Below are 17,218 nucleotides of genomic sequence, written 5' to 3'. Positions count from 1 at the left end.
TTCCTCTGTCCAGCAAGCACCATTAGTCTGGAAGGAATCCACAGTTTCTCATTCTCTGTGGAAACAAAAGTAGAACCTCTTTTCCAAAGTAAAATATCCTTAGACCCAAATTTTGAAGTCAAGTTACCTTTAAAATATGTATCCTGGAGCTTGGCCTGGTACTTGGTTGTGGATTCCTGCATCAGATTCCATCAGTTACTGAATGAAGACACTTTCATAAAAGTTGGTGTATTCAAATATCTTACTACAGGGGAAGGTCAAATCAGGCACCATCTCTGCTATTGCTAAGAGTCTTAGCTGAGATCACCTTTGTGGATTTCTGGAAATATCCTTAACACCAGCTTTCTCACTAACCCCATAATGACTCTCCCTTAATCAAGATATCTCTTTTATACCTCTCCCATTCCATAATCCATCAAATCTACTATTCCTTTCTGTCATGTTCTCATCCCCTAACCCCTGCTTTCTACTACACCTTCCCTGCTCCAAGTTTTCCCAGGAGGACTCATTTAATTTGGCTTTCCAGGGAAATCAATGTAGCACTTTTGTGTCCTTTTTACTTAGATTCTCTTGAGCTATATCATCTATAGTGTGATTATACTTTGATTTATGTTTAATACCCACTTATAAGTGAGTACATTTCTGAATATGGGTCACTCAGGATGCTTTTTCTAATTCCATCCATTTGCTGCAAATTTCATGATGTCATTGTTTTTAGCAGCTGAGTAATTCTCCATTGTGTAAATGCACCACAGTTTTTTTTTTAACCATTCTTCAGATGAGGGGCATCTAGATTGTTTCAATGTTCTGGCTATTATGTATAATGCTGCTATGAACACAGTTGAGCAAGTCTGCTTGTGGTATAATTGAATATCCTTTGGGTATAAGCCCAGGAGTGGTATCATTGGATCTTGAGGTAGATTGATGAAGTAGGAAGTCTCTCTGTATATGTGCTGTTTTTATTGGTTAATAAATAAAGAAGCTGCTTTGGGAAGATGTGTCTCATTGTCATGAAAAGTCCTAAGTTCTTAAACATTTTAAATGATATATCTGAAGGTCTCTGAAAGATTTGAAGAATGCCTATCTAACCGAACTATATCTCCATATATCTAGAAAACCTAACTAATGTGAGTATAAGCTTGACTATTATAGATTATTATTTATTAAACTATATTTCTTATTAAACACTACATTTTTAAATGAGCTTTACAATGCCTTAATCAAAAGCAGAAATATACATATAACAAAATTGTGCTTAAATTTGTATCAATAAACCAAGATCCATACCAGTGAAAATCTCTATAGCACATCTAACTTTAAAAATGAACATACATTTTAAAACAATATTTGTGAATATGGGTATAGTTCTCTCCAAATTGCTTCTTGCTTTTTGTTGGGGAAAGTATTTTTGGGAGCGTTCATAGCAACCTATTGGGGGGTCCCAATCAGGGAAATGCAAATCAAAACAACTTTGAGATATCATCTTACACCTTTCAGAATGACTAAAATAAAAAACTCCAATGATAGCCTTTGCTGGAGAGGCTGTGGAGGAAGGCATACCCTCATCCATTGCTGGTGGGAATGCAATCTTGTGCAACCACTTTGGAAAGCAGTGTTTCGGTTTCTCAGGAAATTCGGGATCAACCTACCCCTGGACCCAGCAATACCAATCCTGGGAATATACCCAAGAGATGCCCTATCATATGACAAGAGCATTTGTTCAACTATGTTCATAGCAGTATTATTTGTAATAGCCAGAACCTGGAAACAACCTAGATGCCCTTCAATGGAAGAATGGATGAAGAAAGTGTGGAATATATACACATTAGAGTACTATGCTGCGGTAAAAAACAATGACTTCTCGAATTTTGCATGCAAATGGATGGAAATAGAAAACACTATCCTGAGTGAGGTAACCCAGACCCAAAAAGATGAATATGGGATGTACTCACTCATAATTGGTTTCTAGCCATAAATAAGGGACATTGGTGATCCTAAAGAAGCTAAGTAAGAAGGTGAACCAAAGGAAAAACATATAGTTATCCTCTTGGCTATTGGGGGGTCTTTGTTTATTAAGCCACATTCGTCTGAAAGCAATCCACAAGTTTTCATTGTCTGTGAATACCAATTCAAAGGCAAGAAATTCTTAGACCGAAATACTGAAGTCATGATACCTTTAAAATATATATGTTGGTTTAGAAATGTCTCTCTATATTAGCTTCTTCACAGTCAAAAAAATCAAAGAGAACACAATAATATATATAATTCAGACTCTCTGTGTACTTTCCATCTTTATGTGGCTTATTTTTCTTATTCAATTACTTTTTCTACAAGTTTACTCTGTCTCTTTAAGGATTTTGTTTTATTTTTAAAAGTTCATCTTACTAGACCTGGAAGAAGATGGGAGGTCTTTGGACTCCCCACAGGGCAGAAAACCTGGTCTGCTCTTTGGGCTGATGAGAAAGGGGGAGTTGATTGGGCGATGGGGAGGGATATGGGAGGCAGGGGTGGGGAGGAGGCAGAAATCTTTAATAAATTAATTAATTAAAAAATAAAAGCATTTCTTCTTTTGTAATTCTTTATACTCTTTTTCTTCTCTCTCCTACACCTACATATATTTATCCAACACTGTGACCCATTTAGAGGTCTTTTTCATTTAAATCTCTCTCTAGTGTGTATCTGTAAGTATTTTCTGACCAAGATCTCTTCTTAAAATGCTAAGTAGGTATGATTAGGCTCAACATGGACCTGTCTGCTTGCTCCACCCAGTCAAACATGGCAGGGACATGTTTGCTGCCTCTGAGAGCCATGCCCACAGCCTCAATTTTAGGCACACAGCAGGTCTATGTTGCCATTAAGCAAGTTTTAGCACTCTGCTCACAGACCCCATTAAAATACTCTTTAGTTGGACCTCCCAAATATGCTGGCAAACCAGAAAACCACCTTTTTGAAACCAAGCATTTTTTTTCTGCTACTACTGAATCAGGAAGAGCTCTCTTAAAGGAGCTGTTGCAGCTACAAGCTGGGAGCAAAATACTAGCTACCAAAAAGCTGTGCTTACCTATTTTGTGTCTAAAATTACTTTTTAAGCTTCCTCAGGTTTTATGTGGATATAGTTAACCACGTTATTATACCAATTTGTAGTAGGAAGTCTGTTTGTTTCTTCACAGCTCTTCAGACCCAAAATCACACAGAAACTATGTTATTTACAATACTACTTGGCTCATTAGCTTATGCATAGTTCTGGCTTACTTTTATATCTTAAATTAAACCATTTCTATTACTTTGTATATCACATGGCTGTGGCTTACTGGCAAGTTTCTGTCTGTGTGGCTTCTCTCTGACTCCACCTTCTTTCTCCTAGCATACAGTTTAGTTTTTCCCACCTAGCTCTGTTCTACCCTGCTATAGGCTTAATAATAATCACAGCATACAGAGGGGAATCCCATACCTCCTCCCTATTCTGCCTAAATGTAATTATACCAGACAGTCATCTTGAAACTTAACCATCATTTTACTTTCACAGGGTCCCATAGAAAGAACATTACCTCCATGATAACTGAAAGTAATTCTAGAAGACAACATCTCTACTCCCAACAAAGTTTGTCCTCAGGGTTAGGGATATCAATTAGGGGTTGATTATAATTGGGAAATTATGTAGGCTAAGGAATCTCTTTGAAAAAAGAGGGAAATCGGATGGGAAAATAGATTAGTGTGAACTTACACTAAAAATAATAGTGAGTAATACAGTGAATACTTGTGAGATATTATTTATAGATAATTTACATTGATATAGATTCTTGTATAGTGATACAAATTCAAATTATATTGAATATGTTCCTATTTCTGTCTACAATATCTGTACACAGTTATTTTGTCACATTGTATGTAGGCATACTTCTACTTCTTCTTAAGACATTTTGTATTTTGATACAATCTTAGGATATATTTATTATATTGCACTATACACTTCTACCTCTGATCAAGATACTTATACACTTAATATTTTGAGGTCATTGTCTTCATTTATTGCACATTTTGGAAGTTGCTTGATTGGACTTCCTGCTTAATAAAGTAATATTATTACCAAAATGCCTCCTCTTTGAGGACTAGCCATGCACACTTCCAAAGAAAAGAAAAAAAAATCATTCTTTCCCACCTAGTAGGCCTCTGATTCCCGTCAATGTTCAGCATAGCCAGATAACCTGAATGTGCACTAGTGCTGTGTATAACTTGTTAGTGAATAACAGCTTTCTAATTGCCACCAAGAACCCCTCAACTAGAGGAAAATTACTCCTGGTACTGGAAGCCTAATGTGTTAGTTCACATTGTTATTAGGGGTGAATCCACAACTATTAATTTACTATGCTACCATTATCTATAAGAACAATTTACAAACATTTGTCCTTATACTCAGAAACAAATATACTCTTCCCCCTCACAAAACATCTCTTTACAATAAAGGGAGATCACTACAGTCCCAGTCTCAATGCATCTATAAAACACTTATACATCTAAGTTTCAGGGAATATTGAAGAAGAGAGACTGAAAGATTACAAGAGCCACAGGATCAAGGAGTTTGCTTTGAGACTGTCTCCCAGTGACTTTAGAAGCTCTACCTTTAACACTTTACAAATATGACTTCCTAAATGTACATTGAACAGAATGACAACCAATGAACAATGGACAAACAAAGTATATGGAAAAATTTTCCAGGAGGCTTCAATGAGACTGAAAGACTATAGTAAACTGAGTAGTGTTAGGGGCCAGAAATGTGAAGTGCTTGTGCGGGACATATGGAAGTACTATTATTTTGTCTATGCATATATATTTTTTAATTTAGAAGGAACATCTATTTCCCTATGAATTAATATTATCACTGAATATTCAGAGGAATAACAACTAAGGCCTCTCTGCACGGGCATCTTTAGCATGAAAAGAATATTATGAAGTCATGTTATAGACATCCTTTTGGACACCAATCAAAGTTGAGTTCAGTCGTTCTTATGAAGAGAGTAAAAATAATTAGAACAGAAAAAAAGAAATATTTGAATTTTTCCATATTAAAATAAAACATGAAAAATATCAGAATATAACCAGCCAGACTAATGACAGAGAAAACCACAGGATACTGTTCCATATTTTTTAAGAAGTGAAGTTTGTATGGTAATGTTGATTCTACTTCTGCAGAGTTTCAACCATTCTTCCTTTATTATATAATCCCCAAACTTCTTCCCCACATGGACATCATATTCTACATAAGTCCTCTCCCTAGTTGTTGGCAGTTTTTTTTTATAGAGACATGTTTCATGAGGAAAAATAATAATGGCATGATGTATCTGGAGAGTTATTTCATGTCTGAGGCTGAGATACAAGGAACATATAAAGAATTTAACATACAAGAGATAAGTTAATCCAAATTTTCAGAATTAAGAAAATTTTCAGAGGTTATGAAGAAAATCAAGCCACTGAATAATTTGCAGAGATCTCAGTGCAGATGTTGAAATGCTTGGTGCTTAGTACCAGATCCAATACTTAAGAATGACTTTAGACAACCGCTTCCAGATGAGTTGATTTATGTCTCAAATGAATGAAATTTCAAAAGGTATCTTATGCTTTATGACAAACAATCAAGCCAGCATTGAGATGCTATCACCAGCTTTCCAAATTGATCCCCCAGACTCATTCATCTTTGAGCAGATTACTCAGGGAGGAACTATCTAAAGCAAATTAAGAAATGCACAAAATTCTCATTGTATCTTTTTGAAAATTTGGCCTCTTAAACTATTGTCAGTAAAAATAGTTGAAAGAAAACCTAAAATTTTAAAGTTTCTTTTTCCATTTTGAATAATCTTTAAAAAAACTATTTATGCATCCAAACTGAGTTTAGGATGCCAAGAACATAATTATTATATGTTATGCTAGAGGAAAACCAAATCTTACCCCTTACCAAAGATTTTTACTAAATTATATGATCTTCACAATCCTCTCACTGTCTACTTTGATAAACTTCAAATTTTAAAGAATACACTTTAATTTAATTTCCTAATTTTTCCTAAGTTTGATTTTTTTTTGTATAGGGAAGGGAAAAACATTTTTAAGAGGCTCTAATGAACTGTGTGAAACATCAAAGAACTTTTGGGAGTAAAGAGAAGAGGCAATGGCATGTTCTAATTTTCTCTAAGGAAGTAGTTTATTCAGCAAACCTTAAGTGTTTTAAAATTGACTGGAAGGAAGGAGGAGCTTCTGCTTGTTAAAACTCTCTGTTTAATTTTAACATTCCATTATTCATGTAGTCTCTCAGAACCATCAGGCAAGCCTGTCAAGATTTTTTTGTTGACTTCACATACAAAATTCATATTCTTGTGATACACAGATGGGAAATTTTCTAATGTCCCCATTGGCCTCCATAACATGCCTGATTTATCTAAAACCTAGTATAGTATAACTTATTTATTTTCTACTTTTCAAAACATACATTAATTGAGCAAATAATATTTTTAGAATTCAGTGCTATTATTAGTAATTTATGTCGGATTTCAAAACCAAATGTATTCAAATTTAAGAACAGCATATATAGTAAATTGTTAATATTACTTTCAATGAATTTTAATGATATCAAATTTCATTTTGGAGGAAATTTACATATTCTAGTTTCTTTTAAAAACTTACTAGGTAACTTGGAGAATATATGCATGTGTTCTTTTTAAACTACTCTCTGATTTCTGCCAATTTGTCACGTTATCATTAGCTCATTTATGCTTTTTTATATGTGCTTTACTGTAGCCATATTGTACTATTATTACTATAAGCACACAGAGATTCTATGCATTTGTTTATATTCTCATTAGGCAAGCTAGATAATTGCAGTGTTATCAAAGAGTTAATTATGAGAGCTTTTGATACTCCAAGAAGATTCTTGAGTGGTTATTGAGTTAATATTTTAAGCTGATTTTGAGTTATGCTTCCATAAACAGATGTTGAACTACAATTACAAAAAATATATATCTACAAATAGTTTTTCTTTTTTCTTTTTTTTATTGAGAAAAGGAGAAAAACATAAAACAAAAAAAGTTTCCACCTCCTCCCAGCCTCCCATTTCCCTCCCCCTCCTCCCACCCTTCTCCCCCTCCCCCCACTCCTTCCCCCCTCCCTCTCCAGTCCAAAGAGCAGTCAGGGTTTTCTACCCTGTGGTAAGTCCTAGGTCCTCCCCCCTCCGTCCATATCTAGGAAGGTGAACATCCAAACTGCCTAGGCTCCCACAAAGCCAGCACATTACGTAGGATCAAAACCCCGTGCCATTGTTCTTTGCGTCTCATCAGCCCTCATTGTTTGCCATGTTCAGAGAGTCCAGAGGGGCTCCCAGGTGCCCAAGCCGAGGTCCCCAGTTAGTTCCTTGGGCAGCTGAGGATAGGGAACCTGAAATGACCCTATCCTAGAGCAATACTGACAAGTATCTTGCATATCATCACAGAACCTTCATCTGGTGATGGATAGAGATAGAGACAGAGACCTACACTGGAGCACTAGACTGAGCTCCCAAGGTCCCAATGAGGAGCAGAAGGAGGGAGAACATGAGCAAAGAAGTCGGGACCACGAGGGGTGCACCCACTCACTGAGACAGTGGAGCTGATCTATTGGGAGCTCACCAAGGCCAGCTGGATTGTGACTACAAATAGTTTTTCAACCATTGAAAATGGTTCCATTTTTATTACTGGCCTGCTGGACACAGGTGAGGATGTATCATTACCCCAGAATCTTGGCATCCATATTGGTCTCTTCAGGATGTAAATGTTCAGTTCCTGGGAATTGGAACCCTATCTCGAGTAAGACAGAGCACGAGATGGGTTGAATGCACAGGGCCAGAAAGACAAATAGGAAAACTAAGGCCATATGTAGCCAATATTGCAGTAAATTTATGGGGTCGTGACCTATTACAACAATGGAATACCGAAATTAACATTCCTGCTACTTCTAGAGCCTATATTTCTGAGAATAATATTAAAAGATAGTACAAACATAGAAAACTGGCCATTCGGGCTGCACAAGAACACAAAGCAATTGATGTCCCTTCAGAGATACCAACAGTCTTGCCTCTAAAATGGTTGACTGTGAAACCAATACGGACAAAGCAATGGCCTTTAGCTGAGGAAAAGTTACAGGCTTTAGAACAGCTGGCACAAGAGCAATTAGATGCTGGACATATAGAAGAATCTACCAGCCCTTGGAATTCTCCTGTATTTGCGGTTAAGAAAAAATCAGGTAAATGGAGAATGTTGAAAGATCTCAGGGCTATCAACATGGTTATTCAACTTATGGACCCTCTGCAATCTGGAATTCCTTTGCCCTCTTTATTACCAAAAGGATGGTCTCTCATAGTTATTGATTTAAAGGATTGTTTCTTCACTAAAACTATACAAGAACAAGATAGAGAAAAGTTTGCCTTCATGATACCTACTTATAATAATTCTCAACCTTCAAAAAGATACCAATGGGCCGTTCTCCCACAGGGCATGTTAAATAGCCCCTCCCTGTGCCAATATTTTGTAAATCAACCATTGCACATAATATGCAAGAAATTTCCCAAGTCAATAGACGACATTTTGTTATCTGATTCAAACATGGATACGTTGGAAAGACTGAAGAAATAAACATAGTTTTACCTAAATGGGGATTGCACATGGCTCCTGAAAAGATTCAGAGGGGATATTCTGTTAATTATTTAGGTTATAAAATAGGTTTGCAAAAAATTAAGACACAAAAGGCACAAATTAGGAGAGATCACCTACAGACTCCTAAAGACTTTCAAAGACTGTTAGGAGACATTTCCAGTCTACGACCAGCTATTGGGATAACACCTGATCTAATAATACATTTGAACAAAACCTTGGATGGTGATAAAGATTTGAACAGTCCCAGAGAATTAACAGCTGAAGCAGAAAAGGAACTGACAATGATGGAGGAAAAATTACAAAAGGCACATGTGGACAGGGTGAATCCAGAGCTCGATTGTATTCTAGTCGTACTACCATCAAAAATTTCTCCTACAGGAATTTTAATGCAGAGAGATGATATTATCTTGGAATGGGTCTTTTACCACATAAACCAAGTAAGAAATTGAAAAGTTATGTGGAAAAATTCTCTGAATTAATTATAAAAGGCAAGCTGAGACTTCGTCAACTAGCAGGCATAGACCCAGCAGAAATTATAGTGCCTTTCACAGCTGATGAACTAAAGAAATTATGGGAAGATAATGAACCATGGCAAAGAGCTTGTGCTAATTTTTTGGGAGACATTAATAACAACTATCCAAAAAGCAAGAGGCTTAACTTCATAAAAAGAACTTCTTGGATCCTTCCTCGAATCGTCTGTGATGCTCCAATAACCAGAGCCTTTACATTTTATAGTGATGCCAATAAATCAGGGAAGGCAGATTACAAATCAGAAGACTTGGGTAAGGTGGAACAAAGTCGTTCTGATTCTGTCCAGAAGGCAGAATTATATGCCTATTCTTATGGTGCTAAGGGATTTTAAAGAACCTATTAATATAGTTACTGATTCACAATATGCAGAAAGAGTTATTTTACATATTGAAACTGCTGAATTTATACCTGATGATACAGAATTAACCTCATTGTTTATCCAGGTTCAAGATTTGATCAGGAACAGGCTTTGCCCTCTGTATATAACACACATCTGATCCCATATGGGTCTGCCAGGTCCTCTAGCACAAGGCAATGCAGAAATTGATCAATTATTGATTGGTAGCGTGCTACACGCCTTTGAATTTCATTTAAAAAATCATGTTAATAGCAAAGGCTTGAAGAAAGAGTTTTCAATTACATGGCAACAAGTTAAGGAGATTGTAAAGAAATGCCCTACTTGCTCTTTCTATAACCAAATGCCACTGCCTGCAGGGGCTAATCCAAAGGGCAATTAAAGGAATGAAATTTGGCAGATGGATGTGTTCCACTTTGCAGAATTTGGCAAATTAAAATATGTTCATCACACCATTGACACTTATTCAGGCTTTCAATGGGCAACTGCTTTAAGTTCAGAAAAAGCTGATTCACTAATCACTCATTTATTAGAAGTCATGGTTATCATAGGTATACCTACACAAATAAAGGCAGATAATGGTCCTGGTTATGTCTCTAGGAAAATGAGACTTTTTTGATTATTACAATATCAAGCATGTTATAGGTATACCATACAATCCTACAGGTCAAGCAGTCATAGAAAGATCAAATCAAACTATAAAGGATATGTTGAACAAACACAAAGGAGTGGAAAACACCCCTAGAAATAGGTTACATAATGCTTTGTTTACCTTGAATTTTCTCAACGCTAATGAGAAGGGAACAACGGCTGCAGAAAGACATTGGATAATGGAAAAGTCTGCTGAACTAAATCAACCAGTTTATTTCAAGGATGTGCTGACCTCATAATGGAAGCCAGGAGATGTGCTGCCTTGGGGAAATGGTTTTACTCTTGTCTCCACAGGAGAGGAAAAATTGTGGATACCGTTCAAATTAATAAAGGTCCGGTTTGAAGAAGAGAAGCCACTTGGAAAAGATGAATAAAAATTCATTCACAAGGATGGCGATCATACTGATGGTGAGAAATACAGATAGTTTGGGGGCAGCGTTCTTTTCTTATTTCCAAAGGAAAACACTCATCTTCATAGAATTTAAGAAACCTTGAATATTTAATTACTGATGGATGGAAACTAGTTACGACCCACTAAGTATCAGCAATAAAACTAGATATGTGCTGTAAGTATTAAGGTTTTATATGTCTTATTAGACATTTCTTTATAAATATGTAGAGTTGGTTTTGGAGTTGGAATATGGCTCAGTCCCTCTTCCATTCCATGCCTGTTAATAAGTAATATCTCTGAGTTTCTGTCTCAGATCAGGAGCCATGAAATGGGACAGAATAAGAATAATTATATACTTGATAAACTTTATTTGCCTTTACTCATATCTGTGTCTTTCTTTATATGTCAGTATATGTCTTTGTTGTTAATGTTTAAATTTCCCATAACAAGCAACAAATTTTCCTACAGTAATCTTTGAAGTTTCCAGGATGAAGTTGGGTCCCCATGACATCAACTCAATCTGGTTATTATGACGTCATGATTTTTTTTTTTTTTAGAGCTAAAATTAGACCTGTTTTTTGGTACCAACTGCACGAGACAGTTTTGAATGGTGCACATTTTTGACAACATTCTGGCTGTACCTGCTCAAAACGCTCAGAGGCTAGTTACAATTTTCTTAGGTCAAAGTTTAATTTGGGAATTTTACCATCATTTGCTTTCACAGGACCCCCTAAGAAGAACGTCGCCCCCAAGTCAGCTGGAAGCAATCTTAGAGGACGACGTCCCCTCTCCCAACAAAGTTTGCCCTCCGAGTTAAGGACATCATTTAGTGGTTGGTATAGAGTTGAGGGGATGGGGGAGATATGTTATGGAATTAGGGGTAATTTCAAAAAAAAGGGGGGATTAACTGGTTTGATGGGTGATTGGTATTTGTGGTTTACTGTTTTTAGAAAATTGTATTAGTACTGTTTCTTGTATATTGATATACTGAATATTGAATGTGAGGTCTCCTACCTCTATTTTTTGTATAAGAGTATGTTTATAACTTTGTCTATATTGTATTGATACATTTACCATATTACAATGTACATTTCTACCTCTGATATTATTTATATAATAACATTGTTTACATTTGATATGTAATGACATTGTTTACAGTCGGAGACCATTGTCTTCATATATTGCACAGTTGTTTATTCTCTTAGTCTTCAAGTTAGATAGGTATTGAGAATTATGTTTGTCATAATTATTTTTAGGATAATCAGGTTTTTTAGATACATAGAGATTATATTTAGTATAGATAATATGATCTTCAGCCTCTTCAAAGAGCTGTAAAAATGGCCTTTAATCTAACCTAGAATTCCATGCCAATGAGACACAATCACTCCTGGCAATGCCACTCTACTCCCAAGAGAATGTTGAGCACCAAAGACATTCCACTGGGAGCTGGTCTTCTTGGCAGAACTGGCCTTTGGGTTAAGAAAAGCCCATACCTCAACTACTGACAAAGATACAGAATATCCATAAGTGGATGAAACAGGATTGTCTTATCTTGCCAAGACAAGGTAAGACAGTTCTAAAAAAGTTCCTTTCCTTTAATAATGGTATGTCAGTTATGTTAGGCCTTAGCCAAAGTTGGTTAACTCAACATTGCAAACAAGACTTTGGGTGATTGCCCAGGTAGTCAGTTGTCTCCGTCAATTTTTGCACATTTTGGCTATCTCTCATTTGTTAAGTAATATTTATTCCCTTCTCAGATCTTTGACGAAGTTGAAGATTAGATAATTGTAATTACTCTCTGCATTATTTAGACTCCTTAGAATAGAATGTTTAGTGTATTTATTATTTGTTCCTATTGTGTATAGTTGTATTTGGTTTGGCTCTATCTTATTTAAACAAAGTGGGAGATGTAGGGGTAGCCTACATGTATGTATAACTTGCATGTATGGCGGGGTGCTCTGAGGATATTTTTTACTAATAAATATTTCTGGTGTGCTCCCCCCCTTCCCTTCTGCTTTCCTCTTCTCTGCTGGAACTTTGGTTCTGTAAGTCTTTCCCTTATTAAATCTCAATATTTTATTACAACTTTTGTCTGCCCTTTATTTACGCCACTACACACACCCCTCCTGCTCCAAAGGAGACAAAAGACAAATGGGCACAAAATGGCACAGAACAATGCCCATCTGCAATTTGTTTCAGCAAGTGAAAACACTAACCACAGAGAAGAACTGCTTTTATCTAAACTCCTGAAGATCTCCAGACAGCGGACAGAATTGCTAGAATAAATGTCCTAGCTACTCAGTTCAAGGTAGGCTTGTCTTCCTACAGATTTCCTTACCTACAGGATCTTCTGAAACCTGGAAGGTCCTGTTGTAAACAGTATAAGACAAATAAATTCCTAAAAGCTTCTGCCCTCGATGATCATGGAAGACCCTGATGAGTGGCTCTAGATAGTCAATCAAGTAAATTCTCTGTCATTTTTTAAACCAATGACTCACGTATATTTGTATTCTCCTTAAAGATCTCTCATAGAGTTTAACACTAATTTCAGTATAACTTTTTGCCATGTTTTAAATAAAAGGTGTTTTAAGATACAAATGATCGAACCAGAAAGGTGCTTTAAGATATACAATTGCAAGTTATTAAGCTGTGTACCCACAAGGTAAAAGACTAAGAACAAATGTAAGTTATCAAATTTCTCTCTCATGCTACCATTCATAATCTTAACATTATCAATAAAATGCTGATAAACAATTAATCCAACTCTTGCAGAGTACTACTACGAACACTGCTGCAAGATCAAGATTTTAAATTCTCTTTGGTCATTTTCTAAAGACACTAGTTTTTGTGCAAAAACATCTGTCACAGTCATTTGGACATAAATATGCTGCTATTTATATAATGCATGTGTCTAAAACTTAAGTTTTACAAGCTTAAAGTATTCTTGTGAGTTCCAGGAAGCTGAATTGAAAGACTCACCTTAAACAGGTCATAAATACCCCTCTCTTAATTCCCTGGCCCTGAAATTTTTCTTCTTCCTAAGCTTAACTTTGTCCTCTGCTCTGCCAACATCTTGCCAGGTCCAAGAGACACCAGACAGTTTCACACCACAAACCCTGAACATCAGTGAAACAATCAGTTATCCCAGAATGTGACTAGCACCCATCTTTCTCAGGCTCCACAAAACTCGATAGCCAAAAGTAAGTAGAAAGCAGCCTTGAGAATGCGGCTTCCCCATCCCTTTAACCTGCCATGCCTAACTAACTCTCTTTTTTGTTATGAGAGAAAGATAGAAATGTTATCAGTTTCTGACCTTCGCTGTCACCTGGATACCCTGTCCCTTTAAGGGACAAGCTCTGCTCACACCCAAACTCCCCCTCCCCTTCCCACTGAGGCAAATTGATATCTTCTGAACAGGTAACAACAGCCTCCCCTCCTTTCCCCCTTCTCCTCTCTCTCTCTCTCTCTCTCTCTCTCTCTCTCTCTCTCTCTCTCTCTCTCTTAATCTTTGTTCATTCTCTAACACCCTTACCCATTAAATAGGCTCTATACCCAAGCTCGCTCTGCATGGTGCATCTGTCTGTCTTCTACTCACCATGGTCTCCCACCCATAGAGTCCTGCCATGAATCTTTCAAGAAGTATGTAGGACCTCTAACAAGGACGTATCAGCAATGCATGAATTAATGTGATTGTAACGAAGACAATGACAAAAAATCATAAGACATGTGAGACCAAGAAGTACTGAATTTTGATGCTCCATTTTATTTGTTATTTGAGAATATTAAATTAGTATTATATAATCTGAATTACAAAAATATTTCATACAGACTTCCTTGGTCATTTTCTCCCTCCTTCTGCTCCTCATTTGGACCTTGGGAGCTCAGTCCAGTGCTCCAATGTGGGTCTCTGTCTCTATCGCCATCCATTGCCAGATGAAAATTCTATGGTGATATGCAAGATATTCATTAGTATGGCTATAGGATCAGGCCATTTAAGGCCCTCTCTCCTGAGCTGCCAAAGGACCTAGCTGGGGATATCTCTCTGGACCCCTGGGAACCTCTCTAGAGTCAACTCTCTTGCCAACCCTAAAATGGCTCCCTTAATTAAGATATACACTTCCCTGCTACCGTATCCACCCTTCCTTTATCCCAACCATTCCATTCCCCCAAGCTCTCCCCATCCTCCCCTTCTCACTTTTCTCTCCACATCTCCCCTTTCCCCCATCCCACCACACCCCCAAGTTCCAAATTTTTGCCCAACAATGGCAGACAAACAGGGCTGCTGAAAAGCCAAGGACAATGGCACTGGGTTTTGATCCTACTGTATGTACTGGCTTTATGGGAGCCTAGCCTGTTTGGATGCTCACCTTCCTAGACCTGGATGGAGGGGGGAGGACCTTGGACTTCCCACAGGGCAGGAAACCCTGACTGCTTTTTGGACTGGAGAGAGAGGGTGGGAAATGGGGGTTGGGGGAGGGAAATGGGAGGCAGGTAGGAGGCAGAAATTTTTAATAAAAAATATTAGAAAAAAACCAAAAACAATATTTTGTACAAAGCCATCATTTATTTTTGTCTTCCTGAAGCACCTTAATGAGGAGGTAGTACACATACGTTCACATGTGCAGACATCCTCACACAAGATATAAAATTTTCTTATATAAGGTAATACAATCAAAGTAATTAAAATCTATTTACTCTCATTTCTAATGTTCTTTGTCTGAAGAGAGTAAATACAGAAAGATATTAATACTGGCCTCTGACATTACATGCAAAAATATTGCATAGTTCCTCAAGGTGTGAATAGAGTTCTTTAAAATGTATTTATTAAGCTTTTTCAAAAACTTTCAGAAACAACATATATAACTCTTTTATATGTGTGGCTTTTTTCTTTAAAGCACTCGTATTCATATTATACATATTATATATGAATAACACTTCTGATAAATATTTAAATATGAAGACTCTAACTGACAACTGTCATAAGTCTTGACATGATAAAATATAAGTTGCTACACTACAGATACATAATGGAAACACAAAAAAAATCCATGATAAAGACAAAGCCTTTATCATACACATTCTTTTTAATTTTTTATTTTTTATTGATTTTATTGAGCTATACATTCTTAGAGCAGTTTCTTGTTATGAAAGACACATTATATTAGGTCATTGAGCAAGACCATAGAACAGTAAGATAAACTCTATTCACATTTATTGTAATTGCAGCATTTATTGTAAAAGAAACCTCAGGTTCTATATGGATTACATGTCTTGAACTGAGCCTTAAAGCAAAGCTAAGTTACACTGAAAAAAAAATAGTTGGGGGGAGGAGGAGGGAAATGGGAGGAGATAGAAATTTTTAATAAAAGTAAGTAAATAAATAAATAAATTTTATTGTGAATAGATGAAAAAAAGAAAACTTGTCCATATGCTTAGAGATCTTTCTAGCTACACTGCTTGCAGAGACCCAATCTTAAGCTATGACTATACCTGAGACCCCAGTGCTCACATAGCAGAAGAAAAGATTCAGACATAGTTTACATATGGAGATGCACAACATGCAAACACCATATGAAACTGAGCAGCTATAACAAGACTGCCTGCTTTCTGGATATATTACATTGGCTATGGGATACTCTTTTGAGAATCAGAACTTTGATCTGTGAATATGGTTCTTTGCTTTGCTTTGAAATAGAACTTCCTCCTCATGGTTTTCCATCTATTAATGCACTGTGACCAAAGTTCAGGACCTCAAAAAATCTGATTGAAAAACTAGTAATGAAAAAGTGAGCCAATAGACATAAAGTTAGGTATCTTCACAAGAGCACAAAGAAAATAGGGATGTCTCTATTTTCTATAAAAACTAACCAAGGAGAGTCTCAACAGAAAAAGACTTTAATACTCAAGTGACTGGGCTACTAGTTGACACTGGTTAGCTTCTTTCTCTGACCACACTATCAACACTGGATGAGCACATTAAAGTATAATGTGTCATGGGGGTAAGTATACATGTTCTCAAGAATATATGACTATTTTTTCCTTTTTAAAAAAATTGTTTAAATATTCTTTTCATTTTACATACCTACTCTAGTTCCCCTTCCCATTCTCCTGCCTGCCACTTCCTCCTCTCCACCCCCATCCACTCCTCAGATGGGGTAAGATCTCCCTTGGGGAGTCAACAAAGTCTGTTATACCAAATTAAGGCAAGACTTTCCCCCTGGATCCAGGCTGAGCAAGGTATCCCACTATAGAGAACTGGCTCCAAAATGCCATTTCATGCACCTAGGATTAGTTTTGGTCCCACTGTTAGGTGCCCTCTTCCCCCCAACAAAAGATCAAGCCATGCTACTTACACCCACATTAAGAGGACCTAGTTCTATCCCTTGCTTGTTCCCCAGCTATCAGTCCAGAGTTCATGAGTTGCCATTAGCTCAGGTCAGCTGTCTTTGTGGGTTTCCCCATCATGATCTTGACCACTTCCTCTTACACATATGATCTCCCCTCCATCTCTTCAGCTGAACGCTAAGAGTTTAGCCCAATGCTTGGCTGTTGATCACTGCCTCTGCTTCCATCCATTACTGGATATAGGTTCTAAGATGACAATTAAGGTGGTCACTA

This window comes from Microtus pennsylvanicus, chromosome 10 (genome assembly GCF_037038515.1).
Source record: "Microtus pennsylvanicus isolate mMicPen1 chromosome 10, mMicPen1.hap1, whole genome shotgun sequence".
Classification (NCBI taxonomy): domain Eukaryota; kingdom Metazoa; phylum Chordata; class Mammalia; order Rodentia; family Cricetidae; genus Microtus; species Microtus pennsylvanicus.
This window is presented reverse-complemented; position numbering follows the sequence as displayed.